Raw genomic sequence first — 10,343 nt, 5'->3', positions numbered from 1 at the left:
TAGGTTTTATGCGTTGATGTTATATGCACGAGTAGAACACAAGTGAGTTGTGGACGATATAAGTCATACTGCCTACCAGCATGTCATACTTTGGTTCAGCGGTATTGTGAGATGAAGCGGCCCGGACCGACATTACGCGTACGCTTATGCGAGACTGGTTTCATCGTTACGAGCACTCGTGCTTAAAGGTGGCTGGCGGGTGTCTGTCTCTCTCACTTTAGTTGAACCGAGTGTGGCTACGCCCGGTCCTTGTGAAGGTTAAAACGGAGTCTATTTGACAAACTATCGTTGTGGTTTTGATGCGTAGGTGAGATTGGTTCTTGCTTAAGCCCGTAGCAGCCACGTAAAATTTGCAACAACAAAGTAGAGGACGTCTAACTTGTTTTTGCAGGGCATGTTGTGATGTGATATGGCCAAGACATGATGCTATATTTTATTGTATGAGATGATCATGTTTTGTAACCGAAGTTATCGGCAACTGGCAGGAGCCATATGGTTGTCGCTTTATTGTATGAAATGCAAACGCCCTGTAATTGCTTTACTTTATCACTAAGCGGCAGCGATAGTCGTAGAAGCAATAGATGGCGTAACGACAACGATGCTACGATGGAGATCAAGGTGTCGCGCCGGTGACGATGGTGATCATGACGGTGCTTCGAAGATGGAGATCACAAGCACAAGATGATGGCCATATCATATCACTTATATTGATTGCATGTGATGTTTATCCTTTATGCATCTTATCTTGCTTTGATTGACGGTAGCATTTTAAGATGATCTCTCACTAATTATCAAGAAGTGTTCTCCCTGAGTATGCATCGTTGCGAAAGTTCTTCGTGCTGAGACACCACGTGATGATCGGGTGTGATAGGCTCTACGTTCAAATACAACGGGTGCAAAACAGTTGCACACGCGGAATACTCAGGTTATACTTGACGAGCCTAGCATATACAGATATGGCCTCGGAACACGGAGACCGAAAGGTCGAGCGTGAATCATATAGTAGATATGATCAACATAGCGATGTTCACCATTGAAACTACTCCATCTCACGTGATGATCGGACATGGTTTAGTTGATTTGGATCACGTGATCACTTAGATGACTAGAGAGATGTCTGTCTAAGTGGGAGTTCTTAAGTAATATGATTAATTGAACTTAAATTTATCATGAACTTAGTCCTGGTAGTATTTTGCAAATTATGTTGTAGATCAATAGCTCGCGTTGTTGCTTTCATATGTTTATTTTGATATGTTCCTAGAGAAAACTGTGTTGAAAAATGTTAGTAGCAATGTCGCGGATTTGATCCGTGATCTGAGGTTAATCCTCATTGCTGCACAGAAGAATTATGTCCTTGATGCACCGCTAGGTGACAGACCTATTGCAAGAGCAGATGTAGACGTTATGAACGTTTGGCTAGCTCAATATGATGACTACTTGATAGTTTAGTGCACCATGCTTAACGGCTTAGAATCGGGACTTCAAAGACGTTTTGAACGTCATGGACCATATGAGATGTTCCAGGAATTGAAGTTAATATTTCAAGCAAATACCCGAGTTGAGAGATATGAAGTCTTCAACAAGTTCTATAACTAAAAGATGGAGGAGAATCGCTCAACTAGTGAGCAAGTGCTCAGATTGTCTGGGTACTACAATCGCTTGAATCAAGTGGGAGTTAATCTTCCAGATAAGATAGTGATTGACAGAGTTCTCTAGTCACCATCACCAAGTTAGTAGAACTTCGTGATGAACTATAGTATGCAAGGGATGACGAAAATGATTCCCGAGCTCTTCGTGATGTTGAAATCGACGAAGGTAGAAATCAAGAAAGAGCATCAAGTGTTGATGGTTAACAAGACCACTAGTTTCAAGAAAAGGGCAAAGGGATAGAAGGGAACTTCAAGAAGAACGGCAAGCAAGTTGCTGCTCAAGTGAAGAAGCCCAAGTCTGGACCTAAGCCTGAGACTAAGTGCTTCTACTGCAAAGGGACTGGTCACTGGAAGCAGAACTACCCCAAGTATTTGGCGGATAAGAAGGATGGCAAAGTGAACAAAGGTATATTTGATATACATGTTATTGATGTGCACTTTACTAGTGTTTATAGCAACCCCTCGGTATTTGGTACTGGTTCAGTTGCTAAGAGTAGTAACTCGAAACGGGAGTTGCAGAATAAACAGAAACTAGTTAAGAGTGAAGTGACGATGTATGTTGAAAGTAGTTTCAAGATTGATATGATCATCATCGCACACTCCCTAAACTTTCGGGATAAGTGTTAAACCTAAATAAATGTTATTTAGCGTTTGCGTTGAGCATGAATATGATTTGATCGTGTTTATTGCAATACGGTTATTCATTTAAGTAAGAGAATAAACTGTTGTTCTGTTTACATGAATAAAACCTTATATGGTTACACACCCAATGAAAATGGTTCATTGGATCTCGATTTTAGTGATACACATATTCATAATATTGAAACCAAAAGATGCAAAGTTAATAATGATAGTGCAACTTATTTGTAGCACTGCCGTTTAGGTCATATTGGTGTAAAGCGCATGAAGAAACTCCATACTGATGGACTTTTGGAACCACTTGATTATGAATCACTTGGTACTTGCGAACCGTGCCTTTTGGGCAAGATGACTAAAACACCGTTCTCCGGAACAATGGAACGAGCTACTAACTTATTGGAAATAATACATACCGATGTATGCGATCCAATGAGTGTTGATGCTCGTGGCAAGTATCGTTATTTTCTGACCTTCACAAGATGATTTGAGCAGATATGGGTATATCTACTTGATGAAACATAAGTCTGAAATAGTTGAAAGGTTCAAAGAATTTCAGAGTGAAGTAAAAAAAATCATCGTAACAAGAAAATAAAGTTTCTGCGATCTGATCGCGGAGACGAATATTTGAGTTACGAGTTTGGTCTTCAACTAAAACAATGTGAAATAGTTTCACAGTTCACGCCAACGGAACACCACAACATTATGGTGTGTCCGAACGTCGTAATAGTACTTTATTGGATATGGTGCGATCTATGATGTTTCTTGCTGATTTACCATTGTCGTTTTGGGGTTATGCATTAGAGATAGCTGCATTCACGTTTAAAATAGGGCACCATCTAAATCAGTTGAGACGACACCGCATGAACTATGGTTTAGCAGTAAACCTAAGCTGTTGTTTCTTAAAGTTTGGAGTTGCGATGCTTATATGAAAAAGGGTTTTTCAACTTGATAAGCTCGAACCCAAATCGGAGAAGTGCGTCTTCATAGAATACCCAAAGGAAATTGTTGGGTACACCTTCTATCACAGATCCGAAGGCAAATTTGTTGCTGATAATAGATCCTTTCTAGAGAAGGAGTTTCTCTCGAAAGAAGTGAGTGGGAGGAAAGTAGAGCTTGATAAGGTAATTTGTACCTTCTCCCGAATTGGAAAATAGTTCATCATTGAAATCAGTTCCAGTGATTCCTACACCAATTAGTGAGGAAGCTAATGATGATGATCATGAAACTTCAGATCAAGTTACTACAGAACCTCGTAGGTCTTCCAAAGTACGGTCCGCACCAGTGTGGTACGGTAATCCTGTTCTGAAAGTCATGTTACTAGACCATGATAAACCTATGAACTATGAGGAAGCGATGATGAGCCCAGATTCCGCGAAATGGCTTAAGGCCATAAAATCTGAGATATGATCCATGTATGAAAACAAAGTATGGACTTTGATTGACTTGCTCGATGATCAGCAAGCCATGTTAAATAAATGGATCTTCAAGAGGAAGACGGACACTGATAGTAGTGTTACTATCCACTAAGCTCGACTTGTTGCAAAAGGTTTTTCAACAAGTTCAAGGGGTTGAATACGATGAGATTTTCTCACTGGTATCGATGCTTAAGTCTGTCTGAATCATGTTAGCAATTGCCACATTTTATGAAATCTGGCAAATGGATGTCAAAACTGCATTCCTTAATGGATTTACTAAAGAAGAGTTGTATATGATACAACCAAAAAGGTTTTGTCAATCCTAAAGGTGCTAACAAAATGTGCAAGCTCTAGCGATCCATCTATGGACTGGTGCAAGCATCTCGGAGTTGGAATATACGCTTTGATAAATTGATCAAAGCATATAGTTTTATATGGACTTACGATGAAGCCTGTATTTACAATAAAGTGAGTGGGAGCACTACAGCCTTTCTGATTAGTATATGTGAGTGACATATTGTTGATCAGAAATGATGTAGAATTTTTCTGCAAAGCATAAAGGAGTGTTTTAAAGGAGTTCTTTAAAAAGAAAAGACCTCAGTAAAAGCTACTTACATATTGAGCATCAAGATCTATTGAGATTGATCAAGACGCTTGATAAGATTTTCAATGAGTACATACCTTGGCAAGATTTTGAAATAGTTCAAAATGGAACAGTCAAAGAAAGAGTTCTTGCCTGTGTTGCAAAGGTATTGAGTAAGACTCAAATTCCGACCACAGCAGAAAATAGAAAGAGAATGAAAAGTCATTCCCTATGCCTCAGTCATAGGTTCTATAAAGTATGCTATGTACCAGACCTATTGTATACCTTGCTCTGAATTTGGCAAGGGAGTACAATAGTGATCTAGGATTAGATCACTGGACATTGGTCAAGAATATCCTTAGTAAGGACTAAGGAGATGTTTCTCGATTATGGAGGTGATAAAAGAGTTTATTGTAAAAGTTACATCAGTGCAAACTTTTACACTGATCCAGATGACTCTAAGTCTCAACCTGAATACATATTAAAAGTGGGAGCAATTAGCTAGAGTAGCTCCGTGCAGAGCATTGTGGACATAAAATATTTGCAAAATACATACGGCTCTGAATGTGACAGACCCGTTGACTAAGCTTCTCTCACGAGCAAAACATGATCACACCTTAGTACTCTTTGGGTGATAATCACATAGCGATGTGAACTAGATTATTGACTCTAGTAAACCCTTTGGGTATTGGTCACATGATGATGTGAACTATGGGTGTTAATCATATACAGATATGAATATTGGTGTTAAATCACATGGTGATGTGAACTAGATTAGTGACTCTAGTGCAAGTGGGAGACTGAAGGAAATATGCCCTAGAGGCAATAATAAAGTTATTATTTATTTCCTTATTTCATGATAAATGTTTATTATTCATGCTAGAATTGTATTAACCGGAAACATAATACATGTGTGAATACATAGACAAACATAGTGTCACTAGTATGCCTCTACTTGACTAGCTCGTTTATCAGAGATGGTTATGTTTCCTAGCCATGGACAAAAGAGTTGTCATTTGATTAACGGGGTCACATCATTAGGAGAATGATGTGATTGACTTGACCCATTCCGTTAGCCTAGCACTTGATCGTTTAGTATATTGCTATTGGTTTCTTCATGACTTATACATGTTCCTGTAACTATGAGAATTGTGTAACTCCCGTTTACCGGAGGAGCACTTTGGGTACTACCAAACGTCACAACGTAACTGGGTGATTATAAAGGAGTACTACAGGTGTCTCCAAAGGTACATGTTGAGTTAGCATAATTTAAGATTAGGTTTTGTCACTCCGATTGTCGGAGAGGTATCTCTGGGCCCTCTCGGTAATGCTCATCACCTAAGCCTTGCAAGCATGTAACTAATGAGTTAGTTATGAGATGAAGTATTACAGAACGAGTAAAGAGACTTGTCGGTAATGAGATTGAACTAGGTATTGGATACCGACGATCGAATCTCGGACAAGTAACATACCAATGACAAAGGGAACAACATATGTTGTTATGCGGTTTGACCGATAAAGATCTTCGTAGAATATGTAGGAACCAATATGGGCATCCAGGTCCCGCTATTGGTTATTGACCAGAGATGTGTCTCAGTCATGTCTACATCGTTCTCGAACCGTAGGGTCCGCACGCTTAAGGTTTCGATGACAGTTATATTATGAGTTTATGTATTTTGATGTACCGAAGGTTGTTCGGAGTCCCGGATATGATTACGGACATGACGAGGAGTCTCGAAATGGTCGAGACATAAAGATTGATATATTGGATGGATATATTTGGACACCGGAAAGGTTCCGGAGAAGTTTGGAGCCCCGGGAGGTTACCGGAACCCCCCGGGAGGTATATGGGCCTTATTGGGCCCATGTAGGAGGAAGAGAGAAGGAGCAAGGGAGGGGGGCGCGCCCCCCCAAGCCCAATCCGAATTGGGGAGGGGGGCCGGCCCCCCCTTTCCTTTCTCCTTCCCCCTCTTCCTATTACTACTACTAGTACTACTTCCTAATACTAGTACTCTTTCCTTCCCCCTCCAAATAAGATAAGGAAAAGAGAGGGAAACCTACTTGGAGTAGGTCTCCCCCTCCTCATGGCGCGCCCCCCTAGGGCCGGCCACCTCCTCCCTCCCTCCTTTATATACGGGGGTAGGGGGGCACCCTAGGACACACAAGTTGATCATTGATCGTTCCTTAGCCGTGTGCGGTGCCCCCCTCCACGATATTACACCTCGGTCATATTGTAGCGGTGCTTAGGCGAAGCCCTGCGACAGGAGAACATCAAGATCGTCACCACGCCGTCGTGCTGACGGAACTCACCCTTGGCGCCTCTGCTGGATCGGAGATCGAGGGTGCGTCATCAAGCTGTACGCGTGTCAAGAACTCGGAGGTGCCGGAGTAACGGTACTTGGATCGGTTGAACCGGAGGACATACGACTACTTCCTCTACGTTACGTCAACACTACCGCTTCGGTCTACGAGGGTACGTAGACAACACTCTCCCCTCATTGCTGTATCATCACCATGATCTTGCGTGTGCGTAGGAAAATTTTGAAATTACTACGTTCCCCAACAAACACAACGTGCCTCACGGCTTCCATGGTTGACTCTGGTCTCTCGTCATGCACATCCAAAACTGCGTTTGATGTTTGCGGCGCCAATGCATCATCAGCGTCCCAATTCCATCACCGCCTTATGAAATGGCGGGGCATTCGTGTCACCGCGTTCATGTCCATTACTTTTAGTATGTGACAGCACACAATGCCGTCCCGTTCGAATTTGCAGCATTGGCATTCGCCTTGGCTTATCGAGGCTTTCACGAAGTAGTTCCTTCCCTTGTCCGGGTCTTTAGGTTCTGAATTCGACATGCCCAAAATAGAACACACCTTGAACTATGTTCGTCCACCTGGAAAGCCGTGAACATGCTGGCACGCTTTATTTCTTCCTGGAATCTGCAAGTTTTGTGTGTTTTTGTTAAACTCTTGTGTGATGTTTTTTGTAGCACCTTATGTTGTCATGGCCAATGGAAGTACATTTCGTTTGAACATGGCAACTACAGTACATTAAACATGGCAACTGCAGTTCATTAAACATGGCAAATTGCATAACATCTTTAATTGGCATTGGCATTTCCATACCAACATGCCCAATGAAAGTATAGTGCATTAAACATGGCAACTGCAGTTGAGTAAACATGGCAACTGTACTTCGTTAAATATGGCAAGCTGTAGTTCATTAAACATGGCAACTACATATCATGGTTACTCTGTACTCAATGACTACTTTTCAAGAAATCATCATTTTCAAATAAGCTTTTCAACTGCATTGCATTCTAGATGGCACCTACTACCTTCATGCTTGTGCAAATAAGATTGTAACACAACTGACTTACTTGTTAAAGATCTTGTTGGTGTATATCTTGCTCATCTGCCTCTCCATCGGTAAATATGTTAGCAATTTTGGATGCTTTAGCGCGGTGTTCACTTCTTGCTGAGCTCAGATCCCAATATTTTTTGTTGCAAAGTTGTGTATTGCTTGGCAAACTGTAGCAATGAGTTGCCAGGGCTCACGTACCGCTTCAAAACAGCATTGAACCCCTCGCTGCGCTGCGTAGTCTGCAGAAACGGGAAGAAGCACTGCATGAAGTAGGCTGGCACCCAGTACATTTGCTTCTCCCATAGGTTAGCAAGCGTCTTGTTGTCTTGGACTTGATATGTTTCAATCATGGCCATCCAGCTCCTTTCAAAATCCTCCACCGTCAAGTTGTGGTCCACGCACAGCTCGAATGCCTTGTGCAGCTCTGGACGGTCAGCAAAGAACGGTCCTAGCGTCTCCTCAGCCCTCTTTCTAATGTGCCACCTACAGTGCATATGCACTGCCAACGGAAAGACCTCCTCTATGCATGTACGCATGCTAAAATCCTGGAGTGTTATTATGTTCATTGGAGCAAGTCCATCCATGCACTCCAAGAAGGTCTTGAACAACCAAGTGTACCCATCCGTGTCTTCGTTCCGAATGAGCCCGCATCCGAACTGCAATGACTGATTATGGTCATTTATTCCTATGAATGGAGTGCATGGCATCTTATACATATTAGTGAGATATGTCGCGTCGAATGAAATGCAATCTCGAAAATGTTTGTAGGCTCTTCTTGAAGCACCATCCACCCAATACATGTTCCTGACACGGTCCTCGTCGTCCAATCTTATCTTGTAGAAGAAATCTAGATCTTCCTTCGCTTTCTCATTGAAGTAGGCCATCGTGGCCTCTATGTCAGCCAACTTGCTCTCTCTATGGTACTTTGCCTTTAGGTTTGTGACGTCAGCTGGTATGTGGGGCATGCTACTCAGAGTCCCATTTTTGCTGTGGATGAGTGATAGTATCTGGACCATTCTTGATGGACCGACGTTACAATCATGTAGCAGCTTTATGAATTTCTTCTCGAGGGGGGTGAATCCTTTGTGGGTGGTCAGAAATTTTACCAGGTCAAACTTCTTTATGAGTTCGTGGTTGTGCTCGTCAAAATATTCAGTGACCACCCACCGTGCTCCATCTACGTTCAGCTTACACCGGACATGGCATTCCTTCTTGAGAATGATACCTCTCTTTCATTCCGGAACAACAGGCGCAACACCTTTACCCTTCTTGTTCCTTCATGCCTTGTAGCACCTCATCTCACCTCTGTTGTACTCGTTAGTTTTTTTAATTTTCCTATGGTATTTAGTGTTGACCGCAAACCCATGGAACTTTGCATATGTCTGGTAGAATTCCTTTGCTTTTATGAACGAATCAAATCTCTGCCCAATGTACGGTGGCTGAGGTACCATGATTTCTGATTGCCCACCATCTTCATCCCCTTGTGCTTCGTCATCAGTTTCATCATTCACTTCAGTATCGGCGGCGGTTTCATCTACTTGAGTGTTGCTAGTGCTGGTGTTCAAAGGTGTGCTTGTCGGCATTGCTGGAATGATTGCCATTTCCGACACCAACTCGGCATTGTTTGTGGCATGATTGTTGGCTGGCTAGTGGAACGCGTCTTCCGTGTGCTCAGAGCTCCCCGTAGTAGATGTCCCCGCGCCGCTGTTGATTGTAGTTGAAGGTCCTGTAATAAAAAAACAGGTACAAGTGTAAGATTTTGCTTGAATGGCATGTTTATCATAACGGAGTACATCAACTGCATGTGATTTGGCATGACATCATTCACACAGCAAGCTGTGAGTCTGCATATGGACATGCATGGCAACTGTAGTTCTCCAATCATGGCAGCTACAGTCCAGCAAACATGGAAACTATTGTTGCCAATGCATGGCAACCAGCTTCTTTCAGTACCAAAACTTGGATTCTATATCCATGGCAGCTGCAGTCTAACATACATGGCAACTACTGCTGCCAATACATGGCAACTAGTATATTCTAGCATCAAAACTTGTATTCTAGGCTTGAGCTCACTAGGCAAATGCGATCAATCATTAGTGTTGCACACACTCTTTTAGCAATTGCAAATCCCGAAGACAATATATGACTCTTTGCACACGACCACTTGGTAGCGTTTTATGTTTGTTTTTTCCATCACCACCATTACAAATCTTCTTTTTCTCACATGCTATTCCCACAAAAACAAATGCAGTACTATTTTGTGGTTTAAATTTTCTTACCTTGTTGTGCCGCATGTGCCCATCTTGTGTGGTCTGTCATTCCAATTTGATGTGCTCTACCTGCAATAGCGCTGTCCTACAACTGTGAAGCTTGCCATGAGACGTTTGCCGATGTAGTCCCACCATAACAACCTGTGATCATGGTAGGAGTTGGTCACTGCATGGCAACTATAGTTTCTTCAACATGGCACATGTAGTGGTCCAACCATGCCACACAGATTTGTTCACACTTGCCATCCATGGTTGTTTATACATTGCAATCACATTTGATCATACATGGCAACTGCAGTTGTCCAGGCATGGAAACTACAGTTGTCCAGGCATGGCAACTGTGGATGTCCATGCATGGCAACTGCAGATGTCCAGGCATGGCAACAGCAGACGTCAGCTATGTTCCTTCTGCTAATTCACC

The sequence above is a fragment of the Triticum dicoccoides genome, chromosome 1B (genome assembly GCF_002162155.2).
Source record: "Triticum dicoccoides isolate Atlit2015 ecotype Zavitan chromosome 1B, WEW_v2.0, whole genome shotgun sequence".
NCBI lineage: Eukaryota > Viridiplantae > Streptophyta > Magnoliopsida > Poales > Poaceae > Triticum > Triticum dicoccoides.
This window is presented reverse-complemented; position numbering follows the sequence as displayed.